The sequence below is a fragment of the Artibeus jamaicensis genome, unplaced genomic scaffold, assembly GCF_021234435.1.
Source record: "Artibeus jamaicensis isolate MK-2021 breed Jamaican fruit bat unplaced genomic scaffold, CSHL_Jam_final scaffold_461, whole genome shotgun sequence".
NCBI lineage: Eukaryota > Metazoa > Chordata > Mammalia > Chiroptera > Phyllostomidae > Artibeus > Artibeus jamaicensis.
The window spans coordinates 11,558,265-11,576,876 of record NW_026522045.1 but is presented as its reverse complement, the minus strand read 5'-3'; the positions used below and the strand labels follow the sequence as shown (position 1 = coordinate 11,576,876).

General features: G+C 38.3%; 1 protein-coding gene across 5 annotated transcripts in view; it reads right to left on the bottom strand.

Annotated features, from left to right (window-relative positions):
• RTL9 (retrotransposon Gag like 9) overlaps window positions 1-18,612 on the bottom strand; it is a 203,329-nt gene that overhangs the window by 162,292 nt on the left and 22,425 nt on the right. For all 5 annotated transcript variants that reach the window (XR_008390137.1, XR_005084511.2, XM_053657452.1 and 2 more), the window contains one exon: window positions 8,946-9,072. The gene's annotated coding sequence lies outside the window, so the exon portion shown is untranslated. The remainder of the gene's footprint in view (window positions 1-8,945; window positions 9,073-18,612) is intronic.

Below are 18,612 nucleotides of genomic sequence, written 5' to 3'. Positions count from 1 at the left end.
TATTACAAGGCCACTATAATCAAAACAGCATGGTACTGGCACAAATACAGGCACATAGACCAATAAAACAGAGCAGAGAGCCGAGAAATAAAGCCAAATCTGTACAGTCAATTAATATTCAACAAAGGGGGCAGTAACTTAAAATGAAGTAAAAATAGCCTCTTCAACAAATGGTGTTGGGAGAACTGGACAGCTACATGCAAAAAAATGAAACTTCAGCACCAGCTTACACAATACACCAAAATAAATTCAGGGTGGATCAAAGACTTAAATATAAGCCATGAAACCATTAAAATCCTAGAGGAAAATATTGGCAGGAAAATCTCAGATATTTCACGTAGCAACTTTTTTACTGATATGTCCCCTAGAGCAAGGGACATAAAGGAAAGAATAAACAAATGGGATCTCATCAAAATAAACAGCTTCTGCATGGCTAAAGAAAACAGTATTAAAATAAAAAGACAACCAACTGTATGGGAAAACATAATTGCCAATGATACCTCAGACAAGGGTTTACTCTCCAAAGTATACAAAGAACTTATATGACTCCACTCTAAGAAGACAAGCAACCAAATTAAAAAATGGGAAAAGGACCCTGGCTGTTGTAGCTCAGTGGATTGAGCGCGGGCCTGCAAACCAGACAATCGTGGTTCGATTCCCAGTCAGGGCACATACCTGGGTTGCAGGCCAGTTCCCTGCAGGCCAATTCCCAGCAGGGGACACATGAAAGGCAACCATACAATTATGTTTCTCTCCCTCTCTCCTTCCCTTCCCCACTAAAGATAAATAAATAAAATCTTTTAAAAAATGGGAAAAGGACTTGAACAGACACTTCTCCAAGGAGGACAAACAGAGGATCCAGAGACACATGAAAAGATGCTCAATATTGCTAGGTATCAGAGAGATGAAAATTAAAACCACAATGAGATACCACTTTATACCAGTCAGAATGGCTATCATAAACAAAGCAACAAACAACAAATGTTGGATAGGTTGTATAGAAAAGGGGTCCCTAGTTCACTGTTGGTGGGAATGCAGACTGATACAACCATTATGGAAAACAGTATGGGATTTTCTAAGAAAACTCGAATGGACCTGCCTTATGACCCAGCAATTCCATTGCTGGGAGTATATCCTAAGAACCCTGACACACCAGTCCAAAAGAACCTATGCACCCCAATGTTCATAGCAGCACAATTTACAATAGCCAAGAGCTTGAAGCAACCTAGGTGCCCATCAGTAAATGAATGGATCAAAAAATTTTGGGATATATACACAATGGAATTCTATGCACCAGAAAGAAAGGAGCTCCTACCCTTTGCAACAGTATGGAAGGAACTGGAAAGCATTATGCTGAGTGAAATAAGCCAGGTGGTGAAAGACAAATACCATATGATCTCACCTTTAACAGGAAACTAGACAACAAAACAAACAAGCAAGCAAAATAAAACAACACTGAAATTGAGAACAGGGGGAGAGCCACCAGAGGGGAGAGGGGAGGGTATTTCAGGGGAAAAAGGGGAAGGATTTACAGGAACTAGTATAAAGGACACATGGACAACAACTAGGGGGGTTGGAAAGGGGAGGGAGGTGGGGAGTATAGAGGGTTGTGGGCTGAGATGGGAGTAAAAGACATAATACTGTAGTTGAAAAATAATTAAATTAAAAAATTCCCCCCGCATATATATATATATATATATATATATATATATATTTATAATAATTAAAAAATATATATATAGAGAGAGGTTAGATGCAACTACATTACTTTGGAGGTCCACCAAAATCTTAGACATTTCCCATATAATATCTGAAAAAATTAAAATAAGTTTTTATTTCAGTCTTTCAAAATTAAAATATCATTTTTCATATATGTGATCTATATTAATATATAAATGGTTGTTTCTCATTTTTTTAGTAGCAAAATTTTACTAATGAACTACTTTAAAAGAAATACTTTTGTAATTTAATACTTTAGTTGGAAGAACTACTAAAGTCATGGAGCTATTGGTTTCAATATTTCAATAAAGGATGCAAAATTCATTATGTAGTTAGGTGTACAAACTGAAAAATCAGGTAAAACTGATTCTGATTTTCTTATAACTTCTTGCTGACTATGTGACCTTGGGCAAGTTACTTCATTTGTTTGAAGTTCAGTTTGCTTGTCCGCAAAATGTGGATAAATAGCACCCATGTCTTAGTGTCAAAGGGAGGATTAAATGAGATATTACATGTAAAATATTAAAGACACTGTCTGGCAGTAGTAGGTGTTTAATGAGTGTTAAGAGATTTTGTTACCATTTGTACAAGAATGCCAGCTTCTTGTAGATGGTAGCAGTTTGTTTCCCTTCTTCTCTATTAGATTTCCAGTATCTAACATACTGAGTGTTCCATAAATATTTGTTGGGTGAATTGATTTATGTGACAGGCATCCAAAGGTCTAGGGGGGCTATTTACTGATTTTGCCACTGCTTCTGATCACATTTGACAGTTGCACAAGTAACTCAAGGTAAATTTTTAATAAGAGGTTTATTGAGATATAATTCCTCCATTTGAAGTACACAATAAAATGGATCAAAAAATTATGGTACATATACACAATGGAATTATATGCAGCAGAAAGAAAGAGCTCCTACCCTTTGCAACAGCATGGATGGAACTGCAAAGCATTATGCTGAGTGAAATAAGCCAGGTGTTGAAAGACAAATACCATATGATCTCACCTTTAACTGGAAGCTAGACAACAAAACAAACAAGCAAGCAAAATAAAAACAACAACACTGAAATAGAGACTAGGTCGACAGCGACCAGAGGGGAGAGGGGAGGGAATTTCAGGGGGAAAAGAGGAGAGATTTAGAGGAACTAGTATAAAGAACATATGGACAACAGTTAAGGGGGGTGGAAATGGGAGGGAGGTGGGGAGCATGGGGGTGGGCTGGGATGGGAGTAAAAGACAGAAAACTGTACTTGAAAAATAATTAAGTAAAAAATAGATTTCAGTACATTCAGAATTGTGCAACAATCACAATAATCAATTTTACAATATTATCATCACTCAAAAAGGAAATATCATACCTATTAACACTCACTCCCCATTAACTCCCAAACCCTCCCCCTTAGCCACAGGGTACCACCAAACTAGTTTCTGCCTTAATGGATTTGCCAATCCTAGACATTTCTTACAGACTCACAGAAGTAGTTCCTTGTGCTGGTTTTTCTCATTTAGCACAATGTTTTCAAATTTCATACATGTTGTAGCATGTATCAGTACTTTATTGATTTTCATGACTGAATAACATTCCATTGTATGGATATACCACTTTGTGTTATCCATTCATCAGTTGATGGACATTGGAGTTGTTTCTACTTTTTGCACTGCTGTTATAAACATTAACGTACAAGTTTTTATGTGGGAATGTTTTGATTTCTCTTGTGTACATATCTAGGAGTGAGACTGCTGAGTCCTATAATAATTCTTTAAGTTTTTGAGGAAATGCCAGACAAATTTCCTACTATCTTAACAGCAGTTGCACCATTGTACATCCCACAAGCAGGGTTTGAATGTTCAAATTTCTTCACATGCTTGCCAACACTTGTTCTCTTTTTATTTTAGCCATCTTAGTGTAAAGTAGTATGTCATTGTGTTTTTGATTTGCATTTCCCTAATAACTAATTATACGGAACATCCTTTTATGTTCTTATGGCTGCTTATATATCTTCATTATAGAAATCTGCATTCAGATCTTTTGCCTTGACCATTTTTAACTGGGTTGTGTTTTCACTATTGAATAGTAAAAAGTATATTCTAGATACAAGTCTCTTATCAGACTTAATGTTTGCAAACATTTTCTATTATCCCGTTCTGTTATCTTTTCATTTTTGATTTACATAAGTTTTTAATTTTGATCCAGTCAACTCATCATTTTTTTCCTTTGGTTGTTTATGCTTTTGGTGTCATATTTAATAATTATTGCCTAATTCAATGTCATGAGATTTACACCTGTATTTCTTTCCTCTTAAGAGTTCTCTAGATTAGCTCTTAGATTTGGGTCTTTGATGTATTTTGAGTTAATGATTGTATATAGTGTAAGGCTGGGGTATAAACTCATTCTTTTACATGTGGATAACTAATTGTCTGAGAACCATTTGTTGAAAATACTCTTTCTTCTTCATTGAAATGTCTTGACACCCTTGTTAAAAATCAATCAAATATAAAGGTAAGGGTTTATTTCTGAACTCTCAATTCTACCCCATTGATGTACATGCCTAACCTTATGCCAGTACCACACTGGCTGCTGTAGCTTGGTAGTAAGTTTTGAAATTGGGAAGTGTGCATCCTTCAACTGTGTTTTTTAAGATTTTGAGTGTTCTGGGTCCTTTGAATTTCCATATCAATTTTAGGAGAGAGAGAGAGAGAGGGAGAGAGAGAGAGAGAGAGAAAGAGAGCAGAAACATTGATGTAAGAGAGAAACATTGATTGGTTGCCTCCCAAACATACCTTGACCAGTGATAAAACCTGAAACCCAGGTATGTGCCCTGAATGGTAATCAAACCCACAACCTTTTGGTGTATGGGATAACACTCCAACCAACCTAGCCACCCAGCCAGGTCAGTCAGCTGGGATTTTCATAGGGATTGTGTTGACTGAATAGAATAGGTAGTAGAGTATTGCGACCTTAACAATGTTTTCTCCTGAGTCATGATCATGAGATTTCTATCAATATATTTGTGTTTATTTTTCAAATTTCATTCAATGGTGTTTTATAATTTTCAGTGCACAAGTCTTATACTACCTGGGATAAAATTTATACCTAACCATTTTATTCTTTTTGATGCTATTGGATTTAATGGAATTCTTTTTTTTTTTTACATTTTTATTGTCGTTGAGTTACAGTTGTCCCAACTTTTCCCTGTCACTCACCCTTACCCCATAACCCCTACTCCCACAGTCAATCTCTCCTCATTGTCCATGCCCGTGAGTCCTCTGTTCATGTTCCTTTTCTTGCCCCTTCCACTTCTTTCCCCCATTGTCCCTTTCCCATGTCCCCTCTGTTCACTGTCAGTTTGTTCTTTACTTCCTAGTCTCTGGTTCTATTTTGCTCATTTGTTTGTTCTGTTGCTTAGGTTCCATGTATAGGTGAGATCATATGGTGTTTGTCTTTTACCACCTGGCTTATTTCACTTAGCATAATACTCTCCAGTTCCATCCATGGTGTTGCAAAGGGTAGGAGTTCCTTCTAACTGCTGCATAGTATTCCATTGTGTAAATGTACCCATTTTTTGATCCACTCATTTACTGATGGGCACTTAGGTTACTTCCAGCACACTAGCCATTGTAAATAATGACGCTAGGAACATTGGGGTGCACAGGTTCTTTTAAAGTGGTGTTTCAGGATTCTTATAGTCCCAGAAGTAGGATCACTGGATTGAAAGGCACTTCCATCTTTAGGTTTTTGAGGAAATTCCGTACTCTTTTCCATAGTGGCCACATCAGTCTACATTCCCACCAACAGTATACTAGGGTTCTCTTTTCTCCACAACCTCACCAGCACTTGTTTATTGATGTATTAATGATGGCCATTGTGACCAGTGTGAAGTGGTATCTCATTGTGGTTTTAATTTGCATCTCTCTGATAGCTAGTTATGCTGAGCATTTTTTCACATGTCTATGGACCCTCTGTATGTCTGCCTTTGGGAAATGTCTGTTCAGGTCATTTGCCCATTTTTTAATTCAATTGTCTGTCTTCCTGGTGTGGAGTCGTATGAGTTATTTACACAAGTTGGAGATCAAACCCTTGTCCGAGGTATCATTGGCAAATATGTTTTCCTTTTTGGTTGGTTCCCTTTCCACTTTGTTAATGTTTTCTTTAGCCATGCAGAAGCTCTCAGTCTGATGTAGCCCCATTTGTTTATTCTTTCCTTTATATCTCTTGCTCTAGGGGATGTCATTGTGAAAATACTGCTGCATGGGATATCAGAAGTTTTCTTGCCTGTGCTTTTCTCTAGGACTTTTATGGGGGCACAACTCATATTTAAGTATTTTATCCATCTTGAGTTTATTTTGGTGTATTGTGTAAGTTGGTGGTCTAGTTTCATTTTTTTGCATGCACCAGTCCAGATCTCCCAACAGCATTTATTGAAGAGGCTATTTTTACTCCACTTTATGCTCCTGCCTCCTTTGTCAAATATTAACTGACCATAGTGACATGGGTATATTTCTGGGCTGTCTACTCTGTTCCTTTGGTCTGTGTGTCTGTTCTTATGCCAGTACCATACTGTTTTGATTGCAGTGGCCTTGTAACATAGTTTGATATCAGGTGTTGTGATCCCTCTTACTTTGTTCTCCTTTCTCAAAATTGCTGAGGCTATTCAAGGTCATTTATGGTTACATGGAATTGTTTTCTTCATTTCATTTTTAGATTAGCCATTGCTAGTATACTGAAACACAACTAATTTTTGTATAATGATCCTGCAACTTTGCTGAACTCCTTTTTTAAAAGTATATTTTATTGATTATGCTATTACAGTTGTCCCTATTTTCCCCTCTTTGCCCCTCTCTGCCCCATAGCCACCTTGTCTCCCGCAACCCCCCTTGCCTCTTAGTTCATGTCTGTGGGTCATGTATACAAGTTCTTTGGCTTCTCCATTTCCAATACTGTTCTTAACATCCCCTTGTCTATTTTGTGCCTACCCAATTTTGCTTCTAAATCCCTATATATTTCCCCCTTTCCCCTTTTATCCTCCCAGCAGATAATTCTCCAAACTATCTCCATATCTATGACTCTCTTCCTGTTCTAGTTGTTTGCTTAGTTTGTTTTTATTTTTTAGATTCGGTTGTTGATAGTTGTGAATTTGTTGTCTTTTTAATGTTCATAATTTTGATTTTTTAAAATAAGACCTTTTAACATTTCATGTAATTATGGCATGGTGATTATGAACTCCTTTAGTTTTAGCTTGTCTGGGAAGTACTTTATCTGCCCTTCAATTCTAAATGATAGCTTTGCTGGATAGAGTAATCTTGGTTGTAGGCCCTTGAGGATTTGCAAATACAGTTTTCTAAATATTTTTTATTTTATTTATTTCTAGATAGAGGGGAAGGGGGGAGAAAGAGAGGAAGAAAAACATCAATGTGTGGCTGCCTCTCATGTGGCCCACACTAGGGACCTGGCCTACAACTTAGGAATGTGCCCTGACTGGGAATCAAACTGGTGACCCTCTGGTTCACAGTCCACACTCCATCTACTGAGCTGCACCAGCCAGGGCTGCAAATATAGTTTTAATTCTTCTTTTCTAACCCTGATGCTAGTTCTTTCTCCCCCATCCCCGCAATTGCCTTGGTGAGAATTACTACTACAATGTTGAATAGAAGTTGTGAGAGCATCCCTGGCTTTAGCGGCTCAGTGGATTGAGTGCTGACCTGGGAACTGAAGTGTCTCTGGTTCAATTCACAGTGCAGCCACATGCGTGGGTTTCAGTCCAGGTCCCCGGTGGGGGGCACACAAGAGGCAAGCACACATTGATGTTTCTCTCCCTCTCTTTCTCTCTCCCTCTCTCTCTGAAAATAAATAATAAAATCTTAAAAACAAGAAGTTCTGAGAGTAGACATCCTTGTCTTGTTTCTGATCTTAGCAGGGAAGCCTTCAGTCTTTCACCATTGACTATGCTGTTATCTGTGGATGCCCTCTGTCACGATGAGGAATAAGGTAAACTTTATTTGAAACTGGAAGACTGTCATCAGTGATACACATCTCAGACCCGGTTGTATTTTCTCTTTTCTGGTATGGCATACTTCTTCTTCATATACTCCAAACAGGGGCAAGATGCTTGAAAGGACAGATTTATACCTTATTTTGGGTTTCAAACTGGGAACGTTCCACTTCAGTGGGAAATATTTTGAAATACAGCCCAATAAGAATTGTACAGATACTTAGTAGTGTGTAAAACATTAAGACAGCAGCTTTCTTTGAGCTATGACTTTATTTGGTTTGATGATTTCTGGGTTCTGTCAGTACATCTCATCTTTTTCTTGATGAGACAATGGGAATAGGGGGAGACCATAGAGGATTCTCTTATACAAGATGCCTAGAGATGTAGTGGCATGTATGATAAGACTGATTGGGTTCAAATACTCGCTCTGTCACTTACACATTTTTCAAGTTATGTAATCTATATGTATTTCAGCTTCTTCATTTGAAAAATAAGGATGATGAAAATAATGAACATAATGATAATAATAATACCTACCTTATAAAGCTGTTGTAATAAATGAGTTATGTACATTACTTTAGTTCCACTAAAGTAAATTCTATGTACTTGCACTTAAGCAATGGTAACCAGTGGCAAAAACTAAGTTCAAGAGCCAGATAAATCCCAGTTGAAACCCCTGCTCAAATACTTTTACTACCTATGTGTTTTCTGACAAATTACTTCATCTCTCTGAGCCTTAGTTTTTGCATTCCAAATAGAAAATAGAATCTACCTTATAGGATTATTAGAAGGAAAAATTAGATAATTCATGGCAAATGAGATACTGTTACTGAATTTCTGCTCATTTAATAGTTCAAACCTGGGGCTAGTAAGGGAAAATCTCATTGGAGGCTTTAGTTTACAGAAAAATATATTTCTAAAATTATAAAAGTAACATGTACTTGTAAAACCATAAATTTTACAAAAGCATATAGTGAAAAGTAAAAATCTCTTTTTACATCCATTTCCCCACCCATTTCAATTCTCCTAGAGAAAAACTATAACAACAGTTTGGTATCTCCATCCAGACCTTCATCTATGTACATCTATGCACATGAATATAAACATGAGAACACATCTACACATGTATATTGCTACATAAATTATACCTTACTATATACTTGTATGCTCTGTAACTTTCTAGTTTTACTCAACAGAATGTCTCTGATATTTTTCCATTTGAGTACATAGGGACTTACCACATTTTTCTTAATCTCAGTAATCCATGGGATGGATATGTCAGTGGCTTACTTTAAAAAATCTTCAATCATTGTTCTCAGGATAGCATCATGAGTCTTCAATTGCAGTGTACTTCTTTCTCAAAGCCTGTATGCAACAATGTAGCATGTAAATATGCAGTTTAAAGCAAATTCATAGTTTACATGGATCCTGAGTGTTTTGGTAAATTCTCAGTTTTAGAGACAGAATAGAAAACTAAGCATTCATTCAGAAAAGAATTTCTTGAGATACATCAGAAAGAAAAATAAGTCACTCAAATTATTATCACCTTTTGAATTTTTGTTTTTCCTGGTGATTTCTAATATTGAGAGACTAAAAGTATAAGAAGACTGTCGTGAAAAAATCAGAAAATTCAACAAATTCTAATAGATAAAACACTGAAGTAACTATAATAATTAATCATTTGTACTGAGAAATTACTATAATAACTACTCCTTTGGATGACAATCTAGCCCAAACATTTGAGAAATGTAAAAAATGATAGCCATTAATTCAAAGTGATTATATTTATATAAATAAATCTGTGAAGGAGAAACTAAAATTAATGCTTCCAGAATAAGTAGAATATATTGTGTCAATTTCCAGCAGTCCCTAAATGGCTATGTGCTACTGATGGAGATTTCAGAATTCTGGGAAAGTATTCACAAAGTTCAAAAGTGTTATAATGCTGAAGCAATGTGGTTGTAAGAGTAGAAATGTGTATAGATGGAATCATGGAAATGTCACTCACCATAATGTCTGAGCAGGGGTTGCAATCAAAGCAATTAGCAATTACAAAGTACAGGGCCCTAACTCCCACAGAATTTTTAGTTCAAGCAGCTCTGACAGCAGACAGAACTGTTGGAAGATACTCTGTGAGAAAGCTTTGTCAGTGGTAATGCCTGCTTTAATGACATCTGGAAACAGCTGTTTTCCCCCAAAAGACAGCAATACTTCTAAGCCTGCCAAATACAGATAATAAGATGCTTACCTATCATTAATAAAATTATGCTTTCCTTATTGACAGAGAAGATATGTTCACATTGTGAGAAAAGTACATGGCAGAACTAGTAAAAAGCTGTTGAAAAGTATCATACAAATGGCTGCTAAACAGTGATTTCCAGTTCTAAATATGTCACCCTCTAGGGTGTCTCTAATTTTCCTGAGGATCATCGCAAGCCTTTGAAAACTTCTCAAAGCAAAATTAAATGCAAGGCAGATTAATTTAAAATATTATGCCATACAGCATTTTTAGGAAAGGTGGAAGTTGGCATAAAATCAAGCTAACAAGAGCAGTGTGTGATAAATTTCCACAAATTTGGGAGCCAATGATAAAAAATACTGATACATTATACCAGTGGTAGTTCTTATAAATTCAGAAAACTGTACCAAGGCACACACCATCTAAACAGTCATATTGAAGTGCGTAGTTTTTTGTGTGTTCCAAAAGTGGGCACTCACATAAATAGTAATTCATTAACTCTGTCTCCAAGTTTTGGTTAATTTGTCTACTCGAAAATTCCATGGATGTCTGAAAATATATTCCAATGCCAGTACCAAAATCAATTATTCATTGAAGAAATACTTATTGAGAGTATGCTATATGCCAGGTACTGATAGCCATATAGAAAGTTTGCATCAGCCATGTGTAGGAATGACTTATTTCCTGAGCCTTTCTAATAACATAGTTTAAAATGTCTTTAGTCCCCAAAAGGCTCACAACAGAATTCATTTACAAGATATAATTATAAAGTCACATTTAAAAGACTTTAGATTTTTCTCCCTGGCTGGTGTGTCTCAGCAGATTGAGTGCCAGCCTGCAAACCAAAGGGTCACTGGTACGATTCCCAGTTAGGGCACATGCCTGGGTTGCAGGCCAGGTCCCCAGTAGGGAGCTTGTGAGAGACAACCACACAGTGATGTTTCTTTCCCTCTCTATCTCCCTCCCTACCCCTCTGTCTAAAAATAAATAAATAAAATATTTTAAAAACACAATTATAAATTTTTCCCCTTAATTTTCTGTTTTCTTGATAACAAACCATGTCCTACTCCTCTGTAGTTGTTGTTTTATCTTTAATTCCCTTTTGCAACTGTGCAAACCAGGCAACTTTCAGGGAGTTATATCAGAGGATTTAAAATGTAGATAAGAATATAAACCCCTCATTACCGATAAACAGCACTGTGGCATGCAATAGTTGTTTCACAATCTCAGCTGATTGTGAAGAGTTGCTCACTTGAAACAACTCTGAGTTTGTTAATCCCAGAGTTTGTGGCACACCCTTTAACTTGCACATGCTCATCACAAAAATGCTGTGGCTGGCACCAGTGAGGACTGGTTTATTTTTGCTTTTGATTTTTCACTCAGGGGTACCTCTTTAGCAAGAGAGGGCACCAATTTCCATTTCACCAATTACTTTGGGAAGCACTGGCAGAAACCCAAGGTAGTTGGAACCATGTTTATAATTAATCCCAGAGATATTTTTAACACCTCTTTTAAATTGGCACCCAAGCCCTGGCTGGTGTGGCTCAGGGGATTGAGTGTCAGCCTGCAGAATGAAAGGTCGCTGGTTTGATTCTCAGTCAGGGCACATGCTTGGGTTGTGAGCCAGGTCTCCAGTTGGGGCATAAGAGAAGCAACTGGTCAATGTCTCTCCCCTTTTTTATCCCTCTCTTTCCATATCTCTAAAAATAAATAATACAGACTTCCGCCAAGATGGAGGCATAGGTGGATGTGCCGTGCCTTCTCCCACAACCAAGATTAGAGAAAACTAAATATTAGCAACAGAAAACACAGCCAGAACACTGAAAACTGAACTTTTCGGAAGTCCGTTAACAACAAATTCTTCAGCCTGACCAGTAAGGGGCGAAACCAGCAGCTGGCGGAGCAGGGTTGCACAGGAGGACTCGGCCAGACACACTCAGGCCCGCGGAATCCAGGCGCAGGGTCAGACCTAGTGAGCGACCCAGCGAGCAACCAGGCGAGCAACCGCGGAGGAGACAGCCGGGCCCGGGACTGCGTGTTGACTGAGGTCGCGCATTTGTGCGCGGGTGGACAGGCAAGGGAGTGGGCGGTTGGACCGGGCCGGCAGGTCCCCACGGCAAGCGGCAGTGGAGGGCGCCGCCATTTCCCTGCTCTGACCCCACCTCCACATAGAGCGTCATAACCCAGCGACTCTGAGTGGCCCGGCCCAGGTGAACCACCTAAGGCACTGCTCCTCCGCACCCAGCTGTGAGAAGCAGCAGAGGGGGTCGCCATTTCCCCGCTCGGGCCACGCCCCCACATACAGCGTCACAATTCAGCGACCTGGGAATCCAAGGCCCCGCTTCTTAAAGGGCCGGAACAGACAAAGAATGGCGCAGGAGGATCTCAGAGCCCCAGAGCCAATAAATCTAAGTGATGAAGAAATAGCAAAACTCACAGATGCACAGTTTAAAACACTGGTCATCAGGATCCTCACAGAACTGGTTGATTATACCGACAAATTAGACAAATATATGAAGGCGAAACTAATTGAAATGAATGGAATTGCACAGGACACCAATAGCAATGAAAAGGAAACTGGGACTCAAATCAATGGAGTGGACCAGAAGAAAGCAAATAATGGCCAAACAGAAAAGAGTCAAGAAGCAAGAATTCAAAGAAATGAGGAGAGTCTTAGGAACCTCCAGGACATCTTTAAATGCTCCAACATCCGAGTTATAGGGGTACCAGAAGGGGGAAAGGCACAGCCACCAGTGGAAAACGTATTTGAACAAATAATAAAGGAGAATTTCCCCAATCTGGCAAAGGGAAATAGACTTCCAGGAAATCCAGGAAGCTCAGAGAGTACCAAAGAAGTTGGACCCAAGAAGGAACACACCAAGGCACATCATGATTACATTAGCCAAGATTAAAATGAAGGAGAGAATCCTAGAAGCAGCAAGAGCTAAGGGGACAGTCACCTACAAAGGAGTCCCCATCAGACTGTCAGCGGATTTCTCAAAAGAGACCTTCCAGGCAAGAAGGGGCTGGAAAGAGGTATTCCAAGTCATGAAATCTAAAGACCTACAACCAAGATTGCTCTATCCAGCAAAACTTTCATTTAAAATGGAAGGACAGATAAGGTGCTTCTCAGATAAGATCAAATTCAAGGAGTTCATCATCACCAAGCCCTTATTATATGAAATGTTAAAGGGACTTATCTAAGAAAAAGAAGTTAAAGAAACATGAATAGTGAAAGGACAACAAACTCACAGTTATTAACAACCACACCTAAAACGAAAGCAAACTAAAAGGACAGCTAGATCAGGAGTGGAAACATAGAAATGAAGATCTCAAGGAGGGTTAGCAACAGGGGAGTGGGAAGAGGAGAAGGGGGGAGAAGGTACAGAAAATAAGTAGCATAGACAGTAGATAGAAAATAGATGGGGGGGGCAAGAATAGCATGGGAAATATAGAATCTAAAGGACTTGAGACACATGGTCATAAACTAAAGGGGGGGGGGTGATGGTGGGGATGGGGGGTAGGGTGGAGGGGAATAAAGGGGGAATAGAACAACTGTAACAGCATAATCAATAAAAAAATTAAAAAAAATAAAAATAAATAATACAATCTTTTAAAAAATTGGCACCCGAGGCTCTTGCCTGGTTGGCCCATTGCTTAATCTCCTATCTCACAAAGCTATGGGGGCACGATACTCTAATTCATTTTTCTCAATGATATGTAGAACTCAGGAGTTGATTATGAAGGAGGGTATAGTTTAGATACATTCATACTGGTTCAAATATTAAAAGAAAATTTTCTATGAATTTAAACCGACTCTAGAGGGCATACAGGTTCCAGAGCAAAAGCCATTTGGTGGGTTTCCTCACCCTGCTATTTGTACACAGGTAGAACCTGATTATAATGAATGTGAGAGGGCAGCTGTACCCTGCAGGTTGAATACTGATGTTGAGAGTTGTGTAATTATAATGCGGTTTCATTACAAACCATTCATATGTATAATTAAAATGAAGTTTGGATAATTTAGAAAAATGACTGATTGTGAGCAATGTCAGGCCATTTACAATCTGAACTTCACCTTTGCATTATTTTTTTCCTGAGTCAAAAGTTTTATTCAGATAGCCTTTGTGTTATCAAAGCAAAACCTTGAAATAGAATTGTAAATGAAGGACACAACTGGTGAAAAGACTCCCTAACCCTGGCTTCCAGTTTGTCCACTCAATGTGTGCACTTCTGTGGAAAACTGAAAAGTTTATTGACTAAGTACTTCTGGGTTCAAGATCATACCTCTTCCTCCACCCCACCGCACCCTGCCAATTCTTCATGGGCACAAGTCTTAACTGGGTCTTAATAAGATGTCTCTGACTGAAGATTTTAAATCAAGTGTAGGGAGTGGAGGCAGTTTTATGTGTTGATGCCTGAAAAAACAAAGCCTCCTTAAAAGGCTGAAGAGAAATGCACAGTGATCACATTTTGGAATTTCAAAAGGGAAAAGAGTATGAAAAGGGAGCAAAATATCTGAAATCAGAACTGCCCCCAGAAAACTTGGATAATTAAAGCTATCATGTATTTTGATCACTTACTATATGCCAGGCACTAAGCAAAATACTTCCCATGTATATCATCTCATTTAATAATTTCAAAAACCCTAAGAGGTAGGTTCTAGAATCCCCACAACTGCATGAGGAATCTAAGGCATAGTGAGGCTTAGACTACTTTCCCAAGTTCATATACCAATTACATGGCAGAGTTGAGATTTAAATCCAGTTGTGATTTGAAACTCTAGTTCTGAGGGCCTTTTTCTTGGCCACCAAGGAATCCTGCCATTGCCTTAGATATTTAGGCTCTCAACAATTTTTTTAGAAAAAATTCAAAGGTAGATACCAAATCAGTTTTTCCATCTGTGTATGAGCTGCACAATTTTTGCCATATGTTATGACAACATAAATTACAGACAGGGTGTTTAGGCCTACTCTCTTATTCCCTTGGGATGGAGGTGGCAGCCTTCCTTACCTTAGCCTCATCCCCATAAACGTACCCAGGATCCACTGGTGGCCAACCAAGTCGGTCTCTAGAAAGTGAACTGCCATGGCTCTATCTATTTTAACCTCATCTTAAACAATACTAATCATGAAGTCATGGATTGGATGTTAGCTGTATTTTTAAATACACATTAAATTAATGTTCATGTCTGATCACGGACAATGATCTCATATGCCACCAGGGGGGATATATACCACATATATGAAAATACTGATCTGGATGATATCTAAGTGACCTCTAACACTTAATCTCTAAAAATAGTTCAAAAAGTTTGAGATGGGTTTGAGCAGGATGACAATTTGCCAATCCTTCCCACCACATTGCAGGCTCTGCTTAACTGTCCTCCATTTTCTGAAAGATTTTTCACAGCTTTTCAGAAGAAACTGGGCACTTTCAAGAGAACTAGCTGCTCCTATTTCCACAACTACCAATCTTCAATATCTAGCTTAGGTGTTACATCCTTAGAGAAATTTTCTGACCACCCAATCTACAGTAACCACTTAGAATTTTACCCTGTCCTATTTTTCTCTGATCACTTACCACTATTTGAAATCATCTTGTCTGTTTTTTGATTTGTATACTGCCCATCCCCCTACTAAATCACAAGCTCCAGGTCCCTGGAGTTCAGCATAATGCCTGGCATGTAGTTAAGTGCTCAAGGAGTATTTGTCAAAAAAATGCAAATGATAAACCAGGGATTTGAAAGTTAGGATAGGGCTGTGAATTTGATGAAACAGGCAACATAAGGAAAGCAGAAATTTGGGTGATGTAATTTATCCAACAAGGTAAAGTGAACAATGACCTGGGAAGGTATAAAACTGAGTACTTACATCACCCATTCTTTCTTGAGTACTTACTCTGTTCAGGGCATCATACTAAGCTCACCCTTGTGGACTGGCTACCATTGAGCTCTGGGACCTATGTCATTGGTAATTCCAGTTCATTCATGTAACTTATGTTTATTGAATGACTACTATATGTCAAACACTATTCTTTGCTGGGATATAGCAGTAAGCAGCACAAACATCCAGCCCTCTCTCTAGTAAGGGTCAAAGCAGTATCAGGCACATATCTTTATACAGTGTTTTTCTTAGATAGTATTGCCTAGTGATACTTTACCTTTCTAGCAAAACCAGATCTTTGCTCTCAAGGTGATTCTAGAATCATCTGCCCTGACCCTATCATATTTATAACAGCTACCATCCATTTACTGAGAATGTATTATGTGTCAGACACAGTGCTGAAGGCTTTAAATGTATTATATTATAGAATATTTTTAATAACCCCACAGAGAAATTATTAACTTCATGTTATGTAAGAGGAAACCAAGGCTCACTAAGATTAAATGACTTGCCCAATGCCATGTAGTAGTTATGTGGTAGAGTGCATTAAAAGCTAGGCATGGTGCCCCCTCAGTTGTGCAATGCAGTGATCATCAAGAGTCATTGTCCTTAACCATGAGTGTGTAATGGTACCTCTGATATTATATACAGCCTCCCTTCACTTAGGAAATCTAGCTGTGAAGATTCTGGCAATCTATACACTCAGGTATGGGGTTTACCTGGGGAGCTGACAATGAGGTAGGTAGAAATGTTTCAATATTTGCCTTTGTGATACAGAATATAAGGCACCAGTACATATATGTTATGGAGTAGTGACTATGGTTCATTACACTCTAAGAATAACACTGGATCTCAGTAAAGATCAAAATATTGAAGATACAGTTCAAGAAGAAAACAGTATACGAGGTCTGTATGGAAAAAGTTCAGCCATTTGTTAATATAACAAGAACAGTTTGTGTGATATTGATGTAACCTGGCAACCAGGGAGAGTGTACTGGAATGTGCATGTGTGAACAAAGATGACTTCACTGTACTAGTCAGTGGGGGCAGTGGATGCCATTGAGTGAATGTGTGTACTGTGTGGCCATCACATTCAAAATGACTGCACGAGTACAGCAATGAATCTGCATCAAACTTTGCATTAAGCTTGAATATTTCTTCACGGAAAGTATAGGGATGATTCAGAAGGCTTATGGGATGATGCAATGAGTGCAGCACAAATAAAAATGTGACACAAACACTTCAAAGATGGTCGAGAATCTGTTGAAAGGGATCCATGGTCTGGAAGGCCTGCAACAAGCAGAACACCTGAGAATACTGAAGGTGTATAGGCTGCAATCAACAAAGACTGACACAGCAAGAACTAGACACTGATCTGGGAATACTAAAAACTACTGTGTCTGAACGTTTGATGCAGGATCTTGGCATGAAACATGTTGTGGAAAAATTCCTTCTGTGGATTCTCCTACCAGAGCAGAAGGAACATGGTACTGTAATGGCTGATGACTTGATTCAAACTGCTACCAATGAACCAGATTTCCTCAAGAAGGTCATAACCAGAGATGAATCATGGGTCTATGACTATGATCCAGAAATGAAGGCCCAATCATTCCAGTAGAAGTTGCCTGGTTCTCCATGCCTGAAGAAGGTGCAGCAAAGCTGCTGCAAAATCAAAACCATGTTAACTGTATTTTTTTGATTGGGAAGTTGCCTATTTTGAAGGGGACTGAGGTATCATTGTCTAATGTGCAATGTTTCTTGTATCTTGTTCAATAAATGTCTCTATTTTTGATATTACATGGCTAGATACTTTATGGACAGATCTCATGTATCTGAACTACATTCATGTGAAAATGATTAAACACAGAGCAATTAATGAAAAACTGGAAAACGGCCAGCACATTTGTAGAGAGAATAGTAAAATCACACCTCAATATAGGCAAATCATATTAAGATAATATATTTGTGCTATCACTTTTATCAAATATATCCTTTAGTTCACTATAGAACCAAAAGCTCTAAAATATGTTTTGTTTTCACACAGATTCTACATTTCACTGAAATATACTTATCTGTTAGTGTCTTTTCCAAGCATTTTTTCTTACTTTCACTTTGATCTCGTAAAAACCTTGTAAAGTAGAGGAAAAAAGAGATTATCTTTGTTTTATAGAAGTATAAAAAAGGTGCAAAGAGGACAAGTAAATTACCAAGAACACCAAATTAAAACTACAGTACTGAAATTTGGTTCACACCACCAGGGTTCAAAAATGGCACATTTTTAATATCCCTACCACAAATAAAAACTGCTCTAAGCTTTCTACTTTTCCAGCTGGCTAAAAATACAATTTCTGATGGTAAAAATACAAAACTGATTGTTTTCAGAAGCCATCCCTCAGCTAAGGTTGTTGAGTGCAGTAGCAAATCATATAGACACCAGTACTTTTAGGGAAGGTTCTCTACTTCTTGTCCATACTGATATGTTTATCATTCAACTGTTCAAGGTGCCTTGCAGATAAATGGGTCATCTGCTTCAGTGACATCCTGCCACCCTTGGACATTGGTGGGGGTGCCTGTGCTCATGGGGTCAACCTCATGACCTAGTATCTAGTCTCTTTAGTGTGCCATGCAGCCATTCTCCTTTGAGATCTTGCCATTTTGGGGGGGGCACTAAAAATGAACAAAAACAGCTATTGCTGCAGAAAGAATTTGTCATTACGCTAATCTCCTTTTTAGTCTTAGTTTTCTATAACTTCTAGACAGCTTCTGCTACCTCTACTCAAA